We start from the raw sequence: 24459 nt of genomic DNA, 5'->3' as shown, positions 1-24459 counted from the left end.
CCAACATCATCAGAAGAAGAGAAATTAAAGTAAAAATAAACAATACTCTGAACAGAAAGAACATAATAGAGATACAGTAGAAAAATAAAAGATAAATATTATGAACAATGCCAATAAACATGAAAATGCAGACGAAAAGGGCAATTTTCTGGAAAAATATAACAACAAACTGACTCAAGAAGAGATATGAAATGTGAGTGTACACGTTGCTATCAGAGAAACGGAATCAGCCCACCTGCCCCCTGCTGCTCTCCCCAAGACATACACAGGCACGATCGCCAAGCCTGGTTGGTTTTACAGGTAACTTCTGTCTTCAAGAGATGGATAATTTTAATATCGTAAAATTGCTTCAGAAAAATAGAAAAAAAAATCCACCCAGCTCATTTCATGGGGCCATTAAGCCTTGAGACAAAATTGAAAACATTAGGCTCCTTTCATACATGCACAGAGACAAATGTAAGAAATCACCCATTAGTTTTTAAATCTGGCAAAGCAATCGCTTAACTCGTTGCTAATTAAGATTGATCCAAGAATGTAAAGACGCCACAGAAGGTAGATTAATATCATCATCACATTAACAGATGAAAGGAGAAAGATCATTTCAATAGATGCAGAAAAGACATTTAATACAATCCAGTAATCATTCTTGATTAAACAAAGATACCTCCCTCAAATAAATAAATAAATCCTCTCAAGTAAACTAGGAATAAGTGGGAACTCTCTCAACTTGATGAAGTATGTCTTCGAAAGCCCGTTGCAAATACTGACATTAAATGTCAGACTACAGGTCCTAGCTTAAGATAATGAGAAAATAAAAGAAAAAGCTAAAAGATTGCAATGTTTGTAGCAGCCTTATTCATAATGGCCCCAAGTTCAAAACAACCCAATTCTATTGACGTGGAGATGAGATAACAAACTGTGGGAGATCCAAACAATGGAATATTATTCAGTCATACAAGGATGGATTACTGATGCAGGCAACAATATAAATGAAATTTAAGACAACACTGTGCCGTGCAAAAGCAGCCAGTACCCAAATAAAATATCCTGTGTGATTCCATTTCTATAAAGTTCAAGAACAGGAAACACTGATTGATAGCCACAGAAAAGCAGACTGTTGGTTGCCTAGGGCTGGGAGGTGGGAACTGACTGCAAAGGAATGTCTTGGAGTGATGGAAATGCTCTATATCTTGACTGGGGTGTTCATTACACAAGTGTGTATAGTTGCCAGAACTAATTGAACTAAACAATTAGGACCTATGCATTTTATTGGTTGATAATTGTATCTCAGTTTTAAAAAGCACAATAGACACTAAAAGCTAAAGACTGCAGAAAAGGTATAAGGTAATTAGTACAAAGAATACATGTCTACATAGAATACCCAGGAGAATCTGCAAATAAATATTAGTACTAAGAAGAAAGTTCAGTAAGTTTGCTAGAAATCAATATACAAAAATCAATAGTTATTGTTAAAGGACATTATTAACCACAGCAATAAAACTTTTAAGGTGTCCAGAAGTAAGTCTAACAAATGGTGTGTCAGATTTTTATGGAGAAAGCAACAAAACCTTATGGGAGGGGGAAAGAAATAAAGGATCTACTATATTCATGGATGGAAGGGTTTGGTATTTTAAAGACTGAAATTTTCCCCAAATTAACCTATAAATTCAATACAATTTCAATAAAAATCACTGTAGAGTTTTTCAAAGAACTTGACAAGAAAATGCTAAAAAATTGCAAAGAAGAGGGAGGAGGAGAGGCGGAGGAAGAAAAAGAAAAGGGGACTCTCCTTTTGCATATTGGTACCCACTAAAGTGTTAGTAGTAATTTGAACAATGTGATATTGCCACAGGGAACCTTAGAAATAGAATCACTTAGGGCTTCCCTGGTGGTGCAGTGGTTGAGCGTCCGCCTGCTGATGCAGGGGACATGGGTTCGTGCCCTGGTCCAGGAGGATCCCACATGCTGCAGAGCGGCTAGGCCTGAGCCATGGCCACTGAGCCTGTGCGTCCGGAGCCCATGCTTCGCAACGGGAGAGGCCACAACAGTGAGAAGACCGCGTACTGCAAAAAAAAAGAAAAGAAAAAAAGAAACAGAATCACTTAGATATAGAAATTTGAAATATGGCAGAGATGAAATTTCAGTTCACTGGGCAAAGGATGAGAGTATTCAATAAATGATGCTGGGACATCACCATATACGAAAAGATAGGCCCAACTATTCATATGAAAGAGGGTAAAATTGGATATCTACCTCTTTGTCACAGCCCAAATCATCTAAATGTGAAAGTAAAATTTAAAAGAAAATATAGGAGGCTATCTTGATGACATCTGAGTACTGTCATTCCTATTTAAGATGCCAAAAGCATAAACCACATTGAGAAAAGAAAATAATGAGAATATAACTATATCAAACTAAGAACTTCTGTGTATCAGGACAACAATGAAAAGAACGTCAAAAAAGAAAAAAAAGAAAAGAAAAAATCAGTAGCTACTATAAAGTGTATGCAACCCATATAACTAGCTTTATATAACCAGAATATAATAGAATTCCTTAAAAACCAGGCAAACAATACAAGCAAAGGGAAGCACAAATAAACAAATGGAAGATGCTTCAACCTCTCTGGTAATCAAAGCAAAATTCACACTAGAACAATAAAATACAATCTCATACTTATCAACTGGCAAAAAACAATCATCAATAATCAATCAATAAATCCAATACTAACAAGAATGGGTGGGGCTAATGGGAATTGGGAAGTCTTATACAGTACCAGCATGCCTACAAATTGGTACTACTACTTTGAAGAGCAGTTCTGGAATAACTAGAAAAAACAATTGGTGATGTGCAAAATCTACCACCCAGAAATTGGACTTCTCGACGTTTGCCATAGGGCAACAAACGCACAAGGAAACACGTGCGTGACTGTTCACTGCGACATGGTTCCCAATAGGAAAAACCACAAATGTTATTGAATCATATACCTTAAAAAACATACAAATAAATCCGATGTGTATTTATCGCGGATGCACACATATTTAGAGAAAGTATATAATGAGCCCCAGCAACATTGGGGTAGTGGTGGGATATGGGACACCAGATTGCCTGGGTTGGAATCCTGGCTTCTCTGGTTACCCCGCGTGTGGCCTTGGTTAAGTTACTTAACCAATGTTTCCTCAGCCCCTCATCTAGAAAAGGGGGGATCAAAATAGTAGGTATGTCACATGTCTGCTGAAGGCTTTAAAGGAGCTAATGTATGCAAAGTGCTCAGATAATGGCCAGTATATAGTAGATGTGCGGCTTCTGTTGCCATCATTATCATAATCATTCTCATCGTCAAGACAGTGGGATGGGGAGGGTGGGGAGGCATGGAGATAAATCTATAGCCGTATCCATGAGGACATACGGCTATATGCGAACACACAGTAAACCTGAGTTTAATGTGAGTATGTGGCTGAGGGTATCAACTATAGGATTACTTGTCATAGAAATTTCTAGACTTTGCTGTGTATTTCAAATAATTCATATTAAAAGTTTTTTTTAAGTTAAAAGGACAACTGATCTGTGCACATTATGGAGAAATGTTTAAACTGCCTTGTGTATTGTATCACTGTGAGAGGAAGGTATTGCAGAAACATACTGTTGGACAAATGCTGGATGCCTAACTAGCTGCTAGGCAACCGCAAGTTACAAGTTAATTGTGAGAGGGAAAAGCCAGGGAAGTGAAAAGTAATTTTTTCCAGGAACATCTGAGACCTTGAAGCAGCAGAAATATGTGCCATTTATAGGACGGACATAAAAACTGAGCTCCTGGAAATGCCAAAGAAATACTGTTTGTTGATATAAGTATCCAAAAAAATGATTCCCTGAGAAAGCAATTACAGTAACCTGTAGAACACTCGTTCACTTTTCAAATGGGTATTTATTGAGCTTCAATTATGCATACATATATATTTTCAGTTTGCCTTTTTGCCTGAGGCATATTTCCCAGCTCTTAAGAAAAAATAAGAAAAAGAAAGAAAACTTTACATCCTTTAAGCGCATCTGTCACAATAAAGGGTTTGGGGGTTATCTATCTAGAAAGGTTACCCATCAAGATGTTTTTGGCAATAAGAAGCAAATGCCACCTACAAATGGCAAAATCAGTAGGGGTTTGCTGCTCTCTCACCCGCGAAGCTGGAAGGTGATCAGTCAACCGCTCCCCATTATCCACAAGACCTGGGCCCTTTCTGCCTCTCTGCCCTGCCATCCTGTGCGTCACGAGTGCTTCCACTCAAGGTGGCGACGTGGCGGCTGCTGGAAGGTGGAAAGCGCGCTGGGTAGCGGACCTCTTGCCCATCTCCTATTTTATCGGGTAGAAAAATCTTTCCCAGAAGCCCCTCAGGAGAATTTGGCTTCCATCAAATTTGACCAGAATGTGACCAGAACAGGGTGACATGGATGTTCCTAAACTGTTCATTGGCCAATAGAATTGGGGAGACCACGACTGTTAGACCTACCACTAGTCTGTCACCTGGGACTGGGACTTTCCCCTTTTAGTATATTACTCCTGGTATCCAAACAAAACTTGGGTTATGTTACCAAGGAGGAAACCTACAAAGAGGATCTATGGGGCTTCCCTGGTGGCGCAGTGGTTGAGAGTCCGTCTACCGATGCAGGGGACGCGGGTTCGTGCCCCGGTCTGGGAAGATCCCACGTGCCGCGGAGCGGCTGGGCCCGTGAGCCGTGGCCGCTGCGCCTGCGCGTCCGGAGCCTGTGCTCCGCAACGGGAGGGGCCGCGACAGTGAGAGGCCCGCGTACTGCAAAAAAAATAAAATTAAAAAAAAGAGGATCTGTGAGGGTGGGCGATTCTTACCTAATTAGAAAGACAAAGGCAAACGACAGAGAAAACACAGAACTAAATAAACAGCATCCCCTCAGTATTCCCCAGTAGGACATATTGCCCAGCAGTAGGTACTACCCACCTCTTTCTTGCCAGGGGTACCAGATTGGCTTGGTAGTGAGCAGCCAAGTGTTCTCCAGAGATTGGGCCTCTTTATGGTCTAGGGGTGACTCTTAATTGGTCTTTGGCCACCATGGTAAATCCGTTCCCCCTGCCAAGTGACCAGCACAGGAGTGGAATGTGACATGAAGGCGAGTCTTCTGTGGAGCCCCGGGAAAGGGACAGAGGAAGGAGGCCCTCTCTGCAGTCTTGAAGCACTGCTGCGTGGGAGCATCTTTGTGGCAGTGCTGCAGCCATCTAGCAAGTCTGAAGGATGAGGGGCTGTAGCTACCATAGGGAAAGTGGGACCTGTTGTCAAGTTTCTAAATTAATCAGCCTTTCAACCACTCAACCCCCAAATTTCTTGTAATACGGGGTAACAAATTGTCTTGTTTGTTCAGGCCATTTTTGTTTGACTCTTTGTTGCTTACAGTCAAATCATCTTGATATTATACTTGCACTGAAAAATATAAAGCAAATAATTTAATGATGGATTTAAAACATGTAGGTAGATAAGAAACTAACAAGAGCACATCTAGCTGCTGTAAACTGGTTCAAATCCATATGTTCAGAATAATCAAGTGTCATGATACTGCAGGAAAACCCTTTAGTAAGTATTTCCTATATGTAAGGCATTTTTCTGAGCCCCAAAGTGAGGTTGCGACTGAGACAGTGAGTTAGGGACACAAAAGATATAAAATGCATAATCCTTAAATTCAAGGAGCTTATAATACAACAGGGGAGAAAATCAGTTGACAGTAAAAATTCTAAATTGTGCAGCCCTTGTAAAGAAGTGGTCCCATTAGTTCAAGGATGGTATCTATTATCAACCAAGTAATGAATTGTACCATCATGCCATAATATATCAAATATCACAGAAAAATCTCTAGATCCTGAAGTATATTAGAAAAAAATTTTAATTTCATAAGATCAATCCTTCTTTTGAAGTAGCAACTGACATCTGAATAGATCTACTTCATCCCTGAGCAAACTGTAAATTCATAGAGAAAGACATAATGTCCAATTTTTTTACTTAAAGCGTCTTACCACTTATGAATAATCATGACAGACTTGGAGTTAGTGGAGTCCAGATTAGTGAGTCTTCGCTGTGTTTGCATTTGCGCATGATTTCTGATTTGATAGTTTATCTTTAAATTTATTGATGAAAATAAAGCTACCGTAGAGGTGGTGAGGGCAAGTTGACCTGTTCACACTTGATGTAATATATTTTAGGATTTGGGAGTGCCCAAGGCAAGTAGGATTCTAAGTAGTGGTAAGTGTGCATTTTGCCTTCCTAGAGACCCAGAGGGAGATGAAGAATGCTAAGCCCTGGCAGGAAGGAGCAACCCAGATATAAAATACGTCGGCTCTGAATGTGTCCACCAGAGCAGAAATTTATTAAAGCCCCATTTTAGACCGTAAAGCAAATGCATCAATTAAGCCGCAGCTCTCACTAAGCTAAGTCAGGTTTGTTTTGTGTTTTGCTGCAGTAGTTTTTTTATGCAAATGTGAGTGGTTGAGCAACCCTGGCTTTAAAAGGAGTATCTCAAGGGCCAGCGCCATGACTGGTTGTAGTAGAGGGGGCTCCACTCGATGCAGAATGGCCAAGCCATCACCTTCCCTGTAAAACCATTTGAGAGGTTTTCACTATGGCTGTGCTGCATTTTCCTCTTCAGAAACCAGCAAGTACCAACTTGGCCTGTAAACAGAATCTCTTCCTTCATAGAAGATGGTCATTTTGGCTGATTCCCAACTGGAAGAGTTTCACTAGATTGGAAAGGAGAGAAAGGCAAGAGGAGGATGAAAGAAGTTTTAAGGAACAAGAGGGTGTTTCAGCTTCTAAAACTTCTTCATCAGCCCAATTACCAGTTGCTGTCTGTAAGGCTAACTGCCCCCTGCTTTTCACGGAATCCTGCAGTCCTGAAGGATGGTATGACTGTACATTAATTTTTAAATGAGCACACCTCACTGTCAAGGTCAGGAAAGACAGGAAGGATGGAGGACCGTCACATGTTGGAGGAGACGGAGAAGATGTGATAACTAAAGACAATGTGGATATTGGATTGAATCCTAGAGCAGAAAAAGCATTTCTGCTTTTTCCAGGATTTCCTATCTATTTCCAGTAGATAGACAGGAAATCCAAGTGAAGTCTGTAGTTCAGTGAATAGCACTGTACACTGTGACGTTCTTAGTTTTGATGAATGAATCATGGTTATTTAAGATGTAACTGGTAGTGTGCAGTCTATAGGAAAACACTCTGTATCGCTTTACAGCACATTTTTATTTTTCCTGGACTTTAAAATTCACTAAATAAGGCTAAAATTAAAAGTAAAACATATTCAAGAAATTGTTTGCTGTGTGACAGAAACGCAGTGTGTTTTTCTCCAGTGAAAATGATGGTTGTCTGTGGAACCTGATACCAGCTACTATGAAGAAATCCAGGGAACTCGCTTGACTCCTTGAAGGTAAATATGATGTCCAGTGCTGGGCTATACGCTCCCTGTCTCTTCAGGGCATGAGGGGGAAGCTGAAGTGTATCACTGGTGATGCTATTACTCATGACCCACTTCCTACATGGCAATCGATTTACCAGCAGTGTTTCGAGCAAGAACTAGAGTTTGGGGAAGCCAAGAGGCAGGGCACGGAGGTTACACGGAAACCAGAGCTATGGGTCCTGGGTTCCTAGCCTCATGCATATAAGAACAGCTGTCCTTCAGCCTATACTTTGTGGATTGATTTCACTTGGGAAAACAGTTCTATTGCATGAATTTGGCCATGGAGATGGAAGGAACGCTTTTTTTTTTTTTTTTCATAGCGAGGTATTTTATTTTAAATATAGTAGTGTGTACATGTCAATCCCAAACTCCCAATCTATCCCTCCCCCGCACCCTGGTAACCATAAGTTTAGGGAACGCTCTTTTTAATTTTTAGCTTTCCTTATGGAAAATCTCAAATGTACACAAAAATAGAGAGACTAGCTCAGTGAATCCCCACGTACCCATCATGCAGCCTCAACAGTTAGCAACTCATGGCCATTCTTGTTTTCTTGTTTCATCTACACCATAGTCTCTCCCACACCATCTGCTCTGCAAGATTATTTTGCATTAAATGTCAAGTATCACATCATTTTATCTGTCAACATTACTATATGTATCTCTAAGAGTTTTTTTGTAGAATCAGACATAATCACAACATTATGCTAAGTGAAATATGCCAGTCACAAAAGGACAAATACTATCTGATTCCTAGAGGTGCTCAGATAAGTCAAAATAAAGACAGAAAGTAGAATGGTGGTCGCCAGGGGCTGGGGGGAAAGGCAATAGGGAGTTAGTGTTTAAGGAGGACAGCGTTTCAGTGTTACAAGAGGGAAAGGGCTATGCAGATGGGTGGTGATGGCTACACAACATTACGAATGCATTTAACGCTGCTAAACCGCACACTTAGAAATGACGGAGGTGGCAAATTTTATGTGTATCTTACTGCAATAAAAAAGAATAGAACAAGAAAAAGAACAGAGCAAGAAAACTATAACGGTCTTATCATACTGAAAAAAAGTAATAGTAATGCCTCATCAAATATCCAGGAAGTGTTTACATTTTCCCAGTAACTCATAAGTTTTTTGCAGTTAGTTTGTTTAAACAAGATGCGTGCTTTGCTTTTGGCTTCTATGTGTCTTAACTGTCACGGAATCTAAAGATCTGCAGAATAGCTCATCTTCTGGGTTTTGCTGATTGTATCATTTGCGGCGTCATCTGACACACGCCTTGAGCTAGAGGCTTTCTTTCTGCCCGCCCTCCCTTAAACATCCTCTTCCACAGCAGCTTCTGTTCTGGACCCTGTGATGGGGAACACTCCCCAGCAGGGCTCACATTCATCGCTGTGGCTTTCTTCCGGCCCACTTGAGACCCACACACCCAGCTGCCTAGTGGAAACCTCGACCTCCAATCTCAGTGAGTCTGTCCAAAACAGAGTTCACTGTCTCCTCTCCCTCTTTCTACCAAGCTTCCAGCCCTCCAGTGTCCCTTCTCCTTGGTGAATGGAACCACGGTCTGCACAGAGGTCAAAGTCACAAATGGGGGTGCCATATTGGACTCCTCCCTCTCCCTCCGCCTCCTCTACCCCATCCTCTCAATTCGACCTGAACCACCTAATGCGCCCACTTCTGCCCGTCGCCAGTGTCACCACCTCAGTTCATGCCACAGGCGTCCCTCACCTGGATGTTATCTGGTGTCTCCTCTCCATTGCTGAATATCCCCTAACTGGTTTTCCTGTCGTATTTCAAATTACGTTTTCATTCGGGATTTAAAATCATCTTTCTAAAACAGATCTGATCACATTGTTTTGCTAGTTAGAACCCTTCAGTGGCTCTCCATTGCCCTGAGGATAAAATCCAAACTGTTAAACAGGGAAGGCTCTTCAGGATCTGGACCCTCCCTACCTTGGGAGGCTCACTTCCCCGCTACTTCCTGCAGAGCCGTACGCTGCAGCACCTCTGTCATTGAGGGCTCCTTCTGAATCTCTAGATGTGCTCTAGGCTCTGGTGTGTCTCCCTGTTGCCCTCACACTCTTTCCCCCCACCTGCTCAGCCCAACTTGTGCTTGGATTCCCGCTGTTACATTCCTCCAGTCCCCCTTGCTGTGACCCCCATAGATGGTGTTGGCTGTTCCTCCTAGGCCCTCATAGCCCCCAGATTTAGCCCTAAGAGCACTGTCTGTATCTCTCACTACACATAATCCCCTTAAGATCATGTCTTTTACATGCTTTTTATATGCTCAGGACCTGACAGATGCTTAGCACATAGTAGGCACTTAACTAACTGAACTGATTAAGGAGTGAAGGAATAAACGAATGAATCAATTAACCAGTGAGTGAAAATGCTCATGTAAATGGTTCCAAGTATACCAAAGGCAAGCTAGATAATTATGATTTTCAGAAATTTCTAGCAACAGAGGTCTTTTAGTCTTTTACTATGACTTAGATAATTCAGCACAATCTGTTACTCCCTTTATCTTGCTTGATAAGGCTTTTTTTTCTTTTTTAACGTAGCAAAGGAAAATTACCTTCAGAACATTTTCCAGATAAATTATGAAGTTAGAACACAGGGCATAGGAGGCTTCTGAGAGTTGGTAACGCTTTTGAGATTAAAGAGATTAAACAGGAGATTACAGAGCTCAAGGACATTCTAGAACAATTTTAGTTTAAAAAATTGGATGAGATATTAGATTCTTTTCTTTCAACATACCAAAAATGTGTAATGTTCTCCTCTTTGCAGGATAGTCCTACTAATGTGGTGTTTCCATGGCTACTTATAATGCATTTCTCTGTATGCAAGAAAACATGATGTGACTCTTTTTAAAGCTAGCAGTGCACATGAAAAAAGCTATTTTAGTACCTAACAAGAATGTCCATACTTGTAATGTTTGCACTCTTTTAACAGACAGGCTCCAATCCTCTTCTGACTTGTCATGGACATGACTATGAAATTCTGGTTCTTTGATGACTGACCTAAAGTAAGAGTCCTCCCACCACCCCCACTGTGGCCTCTCTGTGGGTCAGCGCAATTTAAGAGGAAACCACTCTTGTTTGTAGAGATTAGAAAAACGATAGTGACCTTATGATGACCTCTGCCATCCTGGGAGATGATGATGTGATTTTTCAAACCCAGTTCCATGGAATAAACATTGAAAGTTTATGTAGATTATTAAGTCCCATCAGGAAGAAACATCCTTCACTGGCCTCTTTGCTCTTCCCTCTCCCCCTACCGTTACAATGCATACACCTGAAGAATGCTACCAGGAGAACCAGGAGAAACAAACCTAAAATCCCCCATGAAGCCCCAGTTTCAAATAACACATCTGTAAGGAACCCCATTTAGTGATGACAAACGCCTTCAGTATGCACTGGCCAATCAGCACTTGAAAACCATCATCTAGGCAAGGTCCTTTCCATTCTTAGCTGCAACAATAACAAGAACAGCCATAAATGTCCTAGCATCGTGGGAAAAGGCTAGTGGCAAATAAGAAAACGTAAAGCAGGCTTGTTGTCAGTAATTCATCATAGCCACGTAAACAGCAGAGCCTGACTGCATCCTAAATTATGAGTTGAGTTGAAATCTTAGTTGAGTTATTCCAATTGTACTTAAGGTGATAAATTCATCTCTGAGTACAACTTGATCCACAGCCTATTAATTGTGATATGTAATTTTGAAATTGCTATTATTTTCCTTTTTTTATGTATGAAACTTTTATACTTTATTTTTATTTTTTGAATTTTATTTTATTTTATTTTTTATACAGCAGGTTCTTATTAGTCATCAATTTTATACACATCAGTGTATACATGTCAATCCCAATCGCCCAATTCAACACACCACCATCCCCACCCCCCACGGCTTTCCCCCCTTGGTGTCCATGTTTGTTCTCTGCATCTGTGTCTCAATTCCTGCCCTGCAAACCAGTTCATCTGTACCATTTTTCTAGGTTCATATATGCATTAATATATGATATTTGTTTTTCTCTTTCTAACTTATTTCACTCTGTATGACAGTCTCTAGATCCTTCCGCATCTCTACAAATGACCCAATTTCGTACCGTTTGATGTCTGAGTAATACCACATCTTCTTTATCCATTCATCTCTTGATGGGCACTTAGGTTGATTCCTTGACCTGGCTATTGTAAACAGTGCTGCAATGAACATTGGGGTGCATGTGTCTTTCTGAATTATGGTTTTCTCTGGGTATATGCCAGAGGGATTGCAGGGTCAGATGGTAATTCTAGTTTTAGTTTCTTAAGGAACTTCCATACTGTTCTCCATTGTGGCTGTATCAATTTACATTCCCACCAACAGTGCAAGAGGGCTCCCTTTTCTCCACACCCTCTCCAGAATTTGTTGTTTGTAGATTTTTTGATGATGCCCATTCTAACTGGTGTGAGGTGATACCTCATTGTAGTTTTGATTTGCATTTCTCTAATAATTAGTGATGTTGAGCAGCTTTTCATGTGCTTCTTGGCCATCTGTAGGTCTTCCTTGGAGAAATGTCTATTTATGTCTTCTGCCCATTTTTGGATTGGGTTGTTTGTTTCTTTAATACTGAGCCACATGAGCTGTTTATATATTTTGGACATTAATCCGTTGTCTGTTGATTTGTTTGCAAATATTTTCTCCCATTCTAAGGGTTGTCTTTTCTTCTTGTTTATGGTTTCCTTTGCTGTGCAAAAGCTTTGAAGTTTTACTAGGTCCCATTTGTTTATTTTTGTTTTTATTTCCATTACTCTAGGAGGTGTATCAAAAAAGATCTTGCTGTGATTTATGTCAAAGAGTGTTCTTCTTATGTTTCCCTCTAAGAGTTTTATAGTGTCTGGTCTTAGATTTAGGTCTCTAATCCACTTTGAGTTTATTTTTGTGTATGGTGTTAGGGAGTGTTCTAATCTCATTCTTTTACATGTAGCTGTCCAGTTTTCCCAGCACCACTTATTGAAGAGACTGTCTTTTCTCCATTGTATATCCTTGCCACCTTTGTCATAGATTAGTTGACCATAGGTGTGTGAATTTATCTCTGGGCTTTCTATCTTGTTCCATTGATCTATATTTCTGTTTTTGTGCCAGTACCATATTGTCTTGATTACTGTAGCTTTGTAGGATAGTCTGAAGTCAGGGAGTCTGATTCCTCCAGCTCCGCTTTTTTCCCACAAGACTGCTTTGGCTGTTCAGGGTCTTTTGTGTCTCCATACAAATTTTAAGATTTTTTGTTCTAGTTTTGTAAAAAATGCCATTAGTAATTTGCTAGGGATTGCACTGAATCTGTAGATTGCTTTGGATAGTAGAGTCATTTTCACAATATAGATTCTTCCAATCCAAGAATATGGTATATCTCTCCATCTGTTGGTATCATCTTTAATTTCTTTCATCAGTGTCTTATAGTTTTCTGCATACAGGTCTTTTGTCTCCCTAGGTAGGTTTATTCCTAGCTATTTTATTCTTTTTGTTGCAATGGTAAATGGGAGTGTTTCCTTAATTTCTCTTTCAGATTTTTCACCATTAGTATAAAGGAATGCAAGAGATCTTTGTGTTAATTTTGTATCCTGCAACTTTACCAAATTCATTGATTAGCTCTAGTAGTTTTCTGGTGGCATCTTTAGGATTCTCTATATTACAGTATCATGTAGATGCAAACAGTGACAGTTTTACTTCTTTTCCAATTTGTATTCCTTTTATTTCTTTTTCTTCTCTGATTGCCGTGGCTAGGATTTCCAAAACTATGTTGAATAATAATGGCAAGAGTGGACATCCTTGTCTTGTTCCTGATCTTAGAGGAAACACTTTCAGTTTTTCACTATTGAGAATGATGTTTCCTGTGGGTTTGTTGTATATGGCCTTTATTATATTGAGGTAGGTTCCCTCTATGCCCACTTTCTGGAGGGTTTTTATCATAAATGGGTGTTGAATTTTGTTGAAAGTTTTTTCTGCATCTATTGAGGTGATCATATGGGTTTTTTTCTTCAACTTGTTAATATGCTGTATCACATTGATTGATTTGCGTATATTGAAGAATCCTTGCATCCTTGGGATAAATCCCACTTGATCATGGTGTATGATCCTGTTAATGTGTTGTTGGATTCTGTTTGCTAGTATTTTGTTGAGGATTTTTGCATCTATATTCATCAGTGATATTGGTCTGTAATTTTCTTTTTTTGTAGTATCTTTGTTTGGTTTTGGTATCAGGGTGATGGTGGCCTCATACAATGAGTTTGGGAGTGTTCCTTCCTCTGCAATTTTTTGGAAGAGTTTGAGAAGGATGGGTGTTAGCTCTTCTCTAAATGTTTGATAGAATTCACCTGTGATGCCATCTGGTCCTGGACTTTTGTTTGTTGGAAGATTTTTAATCACAATTTCAGTTTCATTACTTGTGATTGTTCTGTTCATACTTTCTATTTTTTCCTGGTTCAGTCTTGGAAGGTTATACCTTTCTAAGAATTTGTCCATTTCTTCCAGGTTGTCCATTTTATTGGCATAGAGTTGCTTGTAGTAGTCTCTTAGGATGCTTTGTATTTCTGCAGTGACTGTTGTATCTTCCCTTTTTTCAGTTCTAATTTTATTGATTTGAGCCCTCTCCCTCTTCTTCGTGATGAGTCTGGCTAATGGTTTATCAATTTTGTTTATCTTCTCAAAGAACCAGCTTTTAGTTTTATTGATCTTTGCTATTGTTTTCTTTGTTTCTATTTCATTTATTTCTGCTCTGATCTTTATGATTTCTTTCCTTCTGCTAACTTTGGGTTTTGTTTGTTCTTCTTTCTTTAGTTCCTTTAGGTGTAAGGATAGATTGTTTATTTGAGATTTTTCTTGTTTCTTGAGGTAGGCTTGTATAGCTATAAACTTCCCCTTAGAACTGTTTTTGCTGCATCCTGTAGGTTTTGGATCATCAAGTTTTCATTGTCATTTGTCTCTAGGTATTTTTAAATTTCCTCTTTGATTTCTTCAGTGATCTCTTGGTTATTTAGTAACGTATTGTTTCGCCTCCATGTGTTTGTGTTTTTCATGTTTTTTCCCTGTAATTCATTTCTAATCTCATAGCGTTGTGGTCAGAAAAGATGCTTGATATGATTTCAATTTTCTTAAATTTACTGAGGCTTGATTTGTGACCCAGGATGTGATCTATCCTGGAGAATGTTCCATGCGCACTTGAGAAGAAAGTGTAATCTGCTGCTTTTGGATGGAATGTCCTATAAATATCAATTAAATCTATCTGGTCTATTGTGTCATTTAAAGCTTATGTTTCCTTATTTATTTTCACTTTTGATGACCTGTTCATTGGTGTAAGTGAGGTGTTAAAGTCCCCCACTATTTTTGTATTACTGTTGATTTCCTCTTTTATAGCTGTTAGCAGTTGCCTTATGTATTGAGGTGCTCCTATGTTGGGTGCATATATATTTATAATTGTTACATCTTCTTCTTGGATTGACCCCCTGATCATTGTGTAGTGTCCTTCCTTGTCTCTTGTAACATTCTTTATTTTAAAGTCTATTTTGTCTGGTATGAGTATTGCTACTCCAGCTTTCTTTCTTTTTTTTTTTTTTTTCTGGTATGCGGGCCTCACACTGTTGGTGGCCTCTCCCGTTGCGGAGCACAGGCTCTAGAAGCACAGGCTCAGTGGCCATGGCTCACGGGCCCAGCCACTCCGCGGCATGTGGGATCTTCCCGGACCGGGGCACAAACCCGTGTCCCCTGCATTGGCAGGCAGATTCTCAACCACTGCGCCACCAGGGAAGCCCTCCAGCTTTCTTTTGATTTCCAATTGCATGGAATATCTTTTTCCATCCCCTCACTTTCAGTCTGAATGTGTCCCTAGGTCTGAAGTGGGTCTCTTGTAGACAGCATATATATGGGTGTTGTTTTTGTATCCATTCAGTGAGCCTGTGTCTTTTGGTTGGAGCATTTAATCCATTCACGTTTAAGGTAATTATCAATATGTATGTTTCTATTGCCATTTTATTGTTTGGGGTTTGTTTTTGTAGGTCCTTTTCTTCTCTGTGTTTCCCACTTAGAGAAGGTCCTTTAGCGTTTGTTGTAGAGCTGGTTTGGTGGTGCTGAATTCTCTCTTAGCTTTTGCCTGTCTGTAAAGCTTTTGATATCTCCATCAAATCTGAATGAGATCCTTGCCGGGTAGAGTAATCTTGGTTGTAAGTTCTTCCCTTTCATCACTTTAAATATATGGTGCCACTCCTTTCTGGCTTGTAGAGTTTCTGCTAAGAAATCAGCTGTTAACCTTATGGGAGTTCCCTGGTATGTTATTTGTCATTTTTCCCTTGCTGCTTTCAATAATTTTTCTTTGCCTTTAATTTTTGCCAATTTGATTACTATGTGTCTTGGTGTGTTTCTCCTTGGGTTTATCCTGTATGGGACTGTCTGTGCTTCCTGGGCTGGGTGGCTATTTCCTTTCCCGTATTACAGAAGTTTTTGACTATAATCTCTTCAAATATTTTCTCGGGTCCTTTCTCTCTCTCTTCTCCTTCTGCAACCCCTATAATGCGATTTTTTGTTGTGTTTAATGTTGTCCCAGAGGTCTCTTAGGCTGTCTTCATTTCTTTTCATTCTTTTTTCTTTATTCTGTTCTGCAGCAGTGAATTTCACCGTTCTGTCTTCCAGGTCACTTGTCCGTTCTCCTGCCACAGTTATTCTGCTATTGATTCCTTCTAGTGTAGTTTTCATTTCAGTTATTGTACTGTTCATCTGTGTTTGTTCTTTAATTCTTCTAGGTCTTTGTTAAACATTCCTTGCATCTTCTTGATCTTTGCCTCCATTCTTTTTCCAAGGTCCTGGATCATCTTCACTATCATTATTCTGAATTATTTTTCTGGAAGGTTGCCTATCTCCACTTCATTAAGTTGTTTTTCTGGGGTTTTATCTTGTTCCTTCATCTGCTACATAGCTCTCTGCCTTTTCATCTTGTCTATCTTTCTGTGAATGTGGTTTTTGTTCCACAGACTGCAGGATTGTAGTTCTTTTTCCTTCTGCTGTCTGCCCTCTGATGGATGAGGCTATCTAAGAGGCTTGTGCAAGTTTCCTGATGGGAGGGACTGGTGGTGGGTAGAGCTGGCTGTTGCTCTGGTGAGCAGAGTAAAACTTTAATCTGCTTGAGTGCTGATGGGTGGGGCTGGGTTCCCTCCCTGTTGCTTGGCTGGCCTGAGGTGACCCAACACTGGAGCCTACCTGGGCTCTTTGGTGGGGCTAATGGCGTACTCTGGGAGGGCTCACACCAAGGAGTACTTCCCAGAACTTCTGCTGCCAGTGTCCTTGTTGTCACAGTGAGCCACAGCCACTGCCGGCTCTGCAGGAGACCCTCCAACACTAGCAGGTAGGTCTGGTTCAGTCTCCCCTGGGGTCACTGCTCCTTCCCCTGGGTCCCAATGCGCACACTGCTTTGTGTGTGCCCTTCAAGATTGGAGTCTCTGTTTCCCCCAGTCCTGTCAGACTCCTGCAATCAAATCTCATTAGCCTTCAAAGTCTGATTCTCTAGGAATTCCTCCTCCCGTTGCCGGACCCCCAGGTTTGGAAGCCTGACGTGGGGCTCAGAACCTTCACTCCAGTGGGTGGACTTCTGTGGTATAAGTGTTCTCCAGTCTGTGAGTCACCCACCCAGCGGTTATGGGATTTGATTTTACTGTGATTGCGCCCCTCCTACCATCTCATTGTGGCTTCTCCTTTGTCTTTGGATGTGGGGTATCTTTTTTGTTGAGTTCCAGTGTCTTCCTGTTGATGACTATTCAGCAGTTAGTTGTGATTCTGGTGTTCTCGCAAGAGGGAGTGAGAGTACGTCCTTCTACTCCGCCATCTTGGTTCAGGAACCATTATTTTCTAAATAGTCTAAAATTGCTGTTTTGATTTCTACCTTGCCCTGGGTTATGTAGGAAAGTTGTAAAGGGCCACGAAGTTTTGGTGTGTGTGTGTGTTTATACCAGTGTTAACACGTTTTAAAATGTTATTGCTGCATTTTGTGCCTGTATAATTCCTATGATTTGGAATTTATTAAAATGCTTGTGTCCTCTAATCTGATTGGTACTTGTAAATACTTTATGACATATGATGTAGTCTCTTTCAAGAATTAGGTGTTTTAAAAATTTATATTGCTTTTTGAACTTAGTAACAATGATCGCTTAAATGTCAACATTTTAAGCTTTCATTATGCATCACCATTCTTTTACGCATTAGCCTCTTATTTTTCAATTCTCTGATTGGCTCATTTCTAGTGAGCAGGACATTTTTGGTCATTTCTTTTTTAGGACTGGCATATATGAGGCATATTTTCTGCATCCCCAAATATATCTAAGAAAGTCTCTGTCACATTTGCACATGCAAAATACTGGCTTGATCTAAAACACTTGAGCTACATTTTTTCCAGCAGAATTATGTTTTAATTGCTTTTTAAAATTTTGGTGTTTATGTTTATGGGGGAAAAATATGCCTAATTTTTTCCTGTTATATTTAAATTCCTTGAAATTAGAATTTTAATTCAGATAATCTATGCGTACTTTTATTAAATTTGCCTAACATTAATTTTTTCCTTTGATTTAAATATGTAAATCTTTCTCCCATAAAAAATTCATGCATAATTTTTTTTCATTATTGCTCCTCTTTCCTGCTCCTTATTTCCTGTTGGAAATATTTTTGTGTGTATATGAGATCTCTCGATTTTCTCTTCAGAATCTCTCTTCTATAACTCTTAGGTATATTTTTAATTAATAGGTATATTAGGTATATTTTTAATTAATAGGGTTTTGGGGGCAGCTTTAGGTTTTCAGAAAAAAACTGAGAGGAAAGTAGAGTTCACATGTACTCCTCACACTTCTCCTAATTACCCCAGTTACCATTATTAACATCCTGAGTTACTGTGGTCATTTGTGACAATCAATGAGCCAATATTGGGACTTCCGTGGTGGCGCAGTGTTAAGAATCCGCCTGCCAATGCAGGGGACATGGGTTCGATCCCTGATCAAGGAAGGTCCAACATGCTGCGGAGCACCTAAGCCCGCGTGCCACAACCACTGAAGCCCTCACACTCCAGGGCCCATGCTCCGCAACTAGAGAAGCCACTGCAATGAGAAGCCCATGCACCACAACGAAGAGTAGTCCCTGCTCGCCACAACTAGAGAAAGCACATGTGCAGCAATGAAATCCCAATGCAGCCAGAAAAAAAAAAAAAAAAGCCAATATCAATACATTATCATTAACTAAAGTCTACAGTTTACATTAGGGCCATGTCTCAGGGTACACATTCTATAGATTTTGATAAATGTATAATGTATAATGAATGACATGTAGGTCACCATTATGGTAACCTGCAGAATAATAGATTCATTTCCCTAAAAACTCTGTTCTCTACTTATTATTCTTTCCTTGTACTCCCCAAACCTTTGGCAACTTTGATCTTTTTATTGTCTCCATAGTTTTACCTTTTCGAGAATGTCATATAGTTGGGATCATACAGTATGTCCCCTCTTCAGACTGGTTTCTTCACTTAGTAATACACATTTAAGGCTCTTCCATGTCTTGCATGGGTGATAGCTCACTTCTTTTTAGTACTGAATAACATTCCTTTGTCTGGATGGACCACAGTTAGCCTACTAAAGGACATCCTGTTTGCTTCCAAGTTTTGGCAATTATGAATAAGGTTTCTGTAAACGTCTGTGAACAGGTTTTTATGTGGACATGAATTTTCAACTCATTTGTATAAATACCAACGGGCACAATCGCTGGATCATCTGGTAAGAATATATTTAGTTTTGTAAGAAACCGTCAGTTCCACTTTGGAACTGTCTTCCAAAGTGGCTCTATCATTTTACATTCCCAGTAGCAAAGAATAAGGGTTCCTGTCGCTCCTCATCCTTACCAGCACTTGGTATCATCAATGTTCTGGATTTGGGGCCATTCTAATAGGTGTGTAGTGGCATCTCATTGTTTTAATTTATATTTCCCCTGTGACATATGAAGTTGACCATCTTTTCTCATGCTTATTTGCTATCCATATATCGTCTCTGGCAAGGTGTCTGTTCAGATCTCTTGCCCATTGTTTTCTGATTTTTCTATTTTAAGAGTTCTTTATACATGTTGGATAATGGTCCTTTATCTGATTTGTGTTTTGCAAAGATTTTCTCCTAGATTGTGGTTTGTCTTTTTTTTTTTTTTTTTTTTTTTGATGATTGCAAGGCAAGTTTAATAACAAAGCATAGCCATATATATATCCCTAAAGCAGGGAATTTGCTTAGTCATGCCTTATCGGCATCAGCTGGTTGATTGGCTTCTCGGCTTAGTCACGCCTTATCGGCATCAGCTGGTTGATTGGCTTCTCGGCTTAGTCACGCCTTATCGGCATCAGCTGGTTGATTGGCTTCTCGGCTTCTCCCTCAAAGGCACCAATTTCCCCTCCAGGGTTGCTTTTCCTAGCTTTAGGACACAACCAGAGACTCCCAGTAACTGAGCAGGTCCCTGGAGCGATTTGGCCAAAGGCCATCTCCTTTTTTACGTTCATACCATAAAGTCCAGGATGCATACCAAGGAGAGTACAATCGGGCCCTGAGGCTTATGAGGGTCTTAATGGCGCCTTCCTCAGAGGGCAATGCTTGCCACATTTCCCCCTATTTTATTTTTAAAAGCTTGATAATGGAATTTCAACCCATACACCTCCTGACGAAGAGCAGCGAGACGAGACGGCCAACAATAAAGCGTAATAAACAAGGTAAGGCAATTAACATCAACAATACACATGACCCCACGGTAATCAATCCTGTGAGTCCATTTTGAAACCAATGCATTGGGTTTAACCATTGAAGCTGATCCAAGAGTCCTTGAATTAATTGTTGGGGCCCGTCTTCTTGTAGATGAGCTTCTTGAATTGCTCGTATTTCCGCATTAAGTTTTTGTATGTCCAAACTAATGTGTCCATCAGTCCATACACTTAAAAAGTGCATTTTTACTTTGTTCCAATCCCAGTCAGTTTCATTATAAGCGTGTTGAGTCACACAAATCCAAGTATATTTAACATGGCAAATCAAACTCATTTTCAATTTTAAAGCCATAATTTGGTCTCCTAAACCTATGAGAGCATTTTTTAACTCATCAACCTCAGTTTTTAGTTGAGTATCAATATGACTTTGTCATGCTAATGCAATACTGGTATTTTTAGACAATTGATTAACATAATGTGCTTGTTGTACAGTTTTACCTTAATGCTAAACCGGCGGTAGTGGCTATGGCTGTTAAAGCGGCTAAGGCTGATATGCTACATATTAATATTCCAATGAATCATTTAGGTCTTTTTAAAACTTCAGATAATTCTAGCCAAGCTTGCATACTAGTACTATGATACCATGGTTCAGAAATATTTACAGGCAGCATTACATAGGAAGGTTGTTTTAACATCATAACAGAAAAAGTTCCTTTCATAGGCAGAATGCAAGTACTAAAAATACAATGCTGACAAGTTATATTATATCCTAAGGAACCAGAAGTAAACTCAATCTGTAAATCTCCTATTAGCAAGGCATATGAGGGTGTAACACAAGTAATAACCGGTTGATAAGAATAAGACAATGCAAACTTCCCAAAATCCCAATGCTTATAAAAAACCAAACTATTATCAGTAACAGAAACTGAGGAACTTAAAATGGTACCATCATTATAATTTAAGGTGCACCAGATTTGAGAATTCAAAATCAGATTGGGGAAAATCAGAAGGAAAAAAGGAGGGAAACTTCAAACTTGTAACAGCTTTAACTACCCTTAAACTATGGCCGGCCAGTAAAGTCCCTTGTCCTCCTACATATACTTCAACACAAAAATAGTATCTTTGACTTTGCAGCTTCTATTAGAGCTCCACTTTCAGCTTTATGATTAGACCCATCTTTGTTGCTTAATTACCAGTCTCATTTTTTTCCATTTTTGTTATTGTTGCCCTGGAAAATCATTTTTTCTAGAAGAGCAAGAAGATGTAAAGCTTTCTCAGCTTGGTAGGTTAATATATACAGGTCTACGATCAAAAAACACACTGCTTGGGCAAATTTTTCTTCAAAAGGTTCTATGAACTGATAAAGTTTTTCACCAACGGATATGGCTTCTGTATACTATCAGACATGATACAGGATGACTGCTTGATTGTAATACAACATACTGTTTTCAAGATCATCTAGTCCATCCATTTCTTCAACAGCCGAGTGCACCCGATTCTTCAATTGGTTAAGTGTCTGTCTTAAACTATCTGTTGTTGTCTGGTTACTTTTGAAAAACTCAGCTACTGCCGTATTCAAAATTATTTTATAATCGTCTTTGTTTATATCTTGTAGGCAGGCAAGACGTTGCAGACAGACATCATAATTTCCAGCTGTGAAAGCCTGGAAAGCACTGGTGGACAACTCCTTCTCTTGATCAGTGATCTCAGGTCGGTTCTTGGATACTTTTTGTCCCATATTTTTTTACTTCTGACTATTGCCCCGAGTTACTATCAACTTTACTATGTGGCCACACTTTCACTCGTAACTCCGGGGGTTCACCTACCGAGATTCAGATGTCCCTCTCGTCAGGTCCCTGTTCGGGCGCCACTTGCCGCCAGCCGCGGCGGGTCCTCAAAGTGTAGCAACGATCGACGAGAGGGGGTAGTGAACTGAACGCACCAAGTTATGGGATCAGAAGGGCAAAAGCAACTGATGATTGCAAGGCCGTGGTTTGTCTTTTTATTCTCTTCATAGTGTCTTTTTTGCAGAGCAGAAGCTTTTAAATGATGTTGTATATAAGAAGTTATCATCAAACCTGAGATCACCTAGATTTTCTCCTATGTTATCTTCCAGGAGTTGTGTAGCTGTACATTTTACATTTAGTTCTACGATCCATTCTGAGTTAATTTTTTGAAAGGTGTAAAGTCTGTGTCTAGATTTGTTTTTCACATGTGGATGTCCAGTGTGTCAGCAACATTTCTTATCTATTTTTTCAAGTAATTTTTTTCAATTTATCCTGTTAGTTCTCAAACTTGTTGAACTTTTCCTTTTAAGTCACAGTGAAAAGGACCATGAATCCACAATTGGCTAAGTTACCTCCATCATTGTAGAATAGAAGTTTGGATTAGAAGATAAGTGGTCATGAAAAAAAAATGGAATAAAGTACACCAAAGAAGATACATTTCTTGCTTCCCTGTATCTGTGGCCTGAGAATCATACCTGCTACACTTTCTGACCAGTTGTGTACCATTACTTATTTCTGAGACAGAGATTTCTAATACCATGTGACATCATGCGTTAAATCAGCACTAAGTGCATATTTCTATATTTCTTAACTTGGCAAATGAGGTGGTTCATTAGAAAACGGTGGGGTTATTGGTTTGATTGATTTTTTTTTTTCATGGCATAATTCTCAACGGCAATCTTTAAGGAGTTCTTAAGCAAATTCAAACTTTCCTGACACTAAATAATGGATATATACTGAAGTCGTACATTCTGGACAAAGTTTTCTAATAGTACATATATTTCATAATTTCTTGATAAAATAATAATCTGTATTAAGTACCAATTTTTCTGTCAATTCTTAAAATACCTTAAGGTACCTAAGCTCAGTGTGTTTGTCTTCTCACTTTTAAGTAACAAATTAGTTTGAGTTCAAATGAAAATAGGACAAAATTAAAACAAAATAGGACATTTGACCCATTTTATAAGCAGCGGCCTAGTAAGTAAAGGCAGGCATGGTAAATAAAGGTCTCCAGCTACCTTCTCTATAAAGCAATGGATGGAAGTGATGAATGAAAAAACATTTTCCTATTTGGCTTTTTCTAAACTCTCTTCAGCTTTCCAGCATTTGTACCAAATTCACCCTAGTTATAATTTGAAGGGGACAGTCATGGAAAAGTCCTAAGAAGTGTCATGAAGTTCGTTTCCTAATTGAGACACATTTTTTCCTAATATGGATTTTTTTCTTACGTTTTCTGTACTTAAAAGCCTCTACTATACAAAGAAAACTTTCTGGTTTACAATGAAAAAACAAGGAAAATACACATTATTTAAGTTTCTGTTTCACAAAAATGCACATCTCATATGTGCACAGATTCAGACATATACCCTGAAATCTAAAGTACCTGAGTCAAATCACAGTCATTAACACCAAATATATAATCTGTTTCAAATCAGAAATGTTTTATTTTTACTTTCTTACTTCTCCAACCTCTCACTCCACCATATTTGTATAATTCCCTCTATCCTTTCCACTATGCCACATCCTTTACCTTCTTGAAATCAGAGTGTAAAGTGACCTCTTCCAGAAAACTTTCCCCATATAAGTGTACCCTCCCCTTTACAAAAAGCTCAGCATAAGTTATTTGTCATCCTCCACATCACTGTTAGACACTGAATTTCATGTGCAATTTACATGGAATCCACGCTACACCCAATGTTCTACTCTATTCAGTCACATATTCCTTGAAGGCACAGAGGTAGTTTAGATGTCAGGACTTCACGTTCCCAAGGTTAGGACTACACATGGAGCTTCCAGGAAAACCCCCTTTTGGCTTTCTCTTCTTCCCCTCTTTGCCAGGAACAGGAAATAGTGACCAGAGTGTGGTGGCTATACCTTGTGGTCCTGAGGATGGAAGCACTTGTGGTAAGGATGGCTGAACTGAAAGACAAGGTGCGTCCTCCATTCCAACATCGGGCTGCCCACTGCTGCGTATCAGCTAAGGTTCCATCAGAGAAGCAGAATCCCTAGATGGGTGTGTTCTGTTACAGAGCCTGGACCTTAGGCAATCGCAGGAGCACGTTAAGCAGAATCTGTAAGGCTGTTGTCCTTGCACCCGATGCTGATGCTCGAGGCTGCAGGCAGTGGAGAGAAGATGGAAATGAGGAGGAAGAGAACAAGCGGGACCCACAGGCACAACCCAGAGTCCCTGGGGACAGACTGAACCAGTGTCAGATCTCACTGCCTCTGACCTTACTGGTGTGAATATCCTTTA

At 39.6% G+C, this 24459-nt stretch overlaps 1 long non-coding RNA gene across 4 annotated transcripts in view; it reads right to left on the bottom strand.

Annotated features, from left to right (window-relative positions):
- The window catches only part of LOC131746817 (uncharacterized), a 420909-nt gene that overhangs the window by 380965 nt on the left and 15485 nt on the right, over positions 1 to 24459 (bottom strand). The window contains exon 3 of one of the 4 annotated variants that reach the window (XR_010838308.1): positions 4965 to 5441. The exons of 1 other annotated variant lie outside the window; for it this stretch is intronic. This is a non-coding gene — a long non-coding RNA (uncharacterized lncRNA). Of the gene's footprint in view, positions 1 to 2039; positions 2064 to 4964; positions 5442 to 20053; positions 24320 to 24459 lie in introns of those variants that run through there. 2 more of the 4 variants (XR_010838309.1, XR_010838307.1) reach the window with 2 other exon arrangements.

This window comes from Kogia breviceps, chromosome 19 (assembly GCF_026419965.1).
Source record: "Kogia breviceps isolate mKogBre1 chromosome 19, mKogBre1 haplotype 1, whole genome shotgun sequence".
NCBI lineage: Eukaryota > Metazoa > Chordata > Mammalia > Artiodactyla > Physeteridae > Kogia > Kogia breviceps.
Note: the sequence above shows the minus strand (reverse complement) of the source record. Positions and strands in the feature narration are given on the sequence as shown.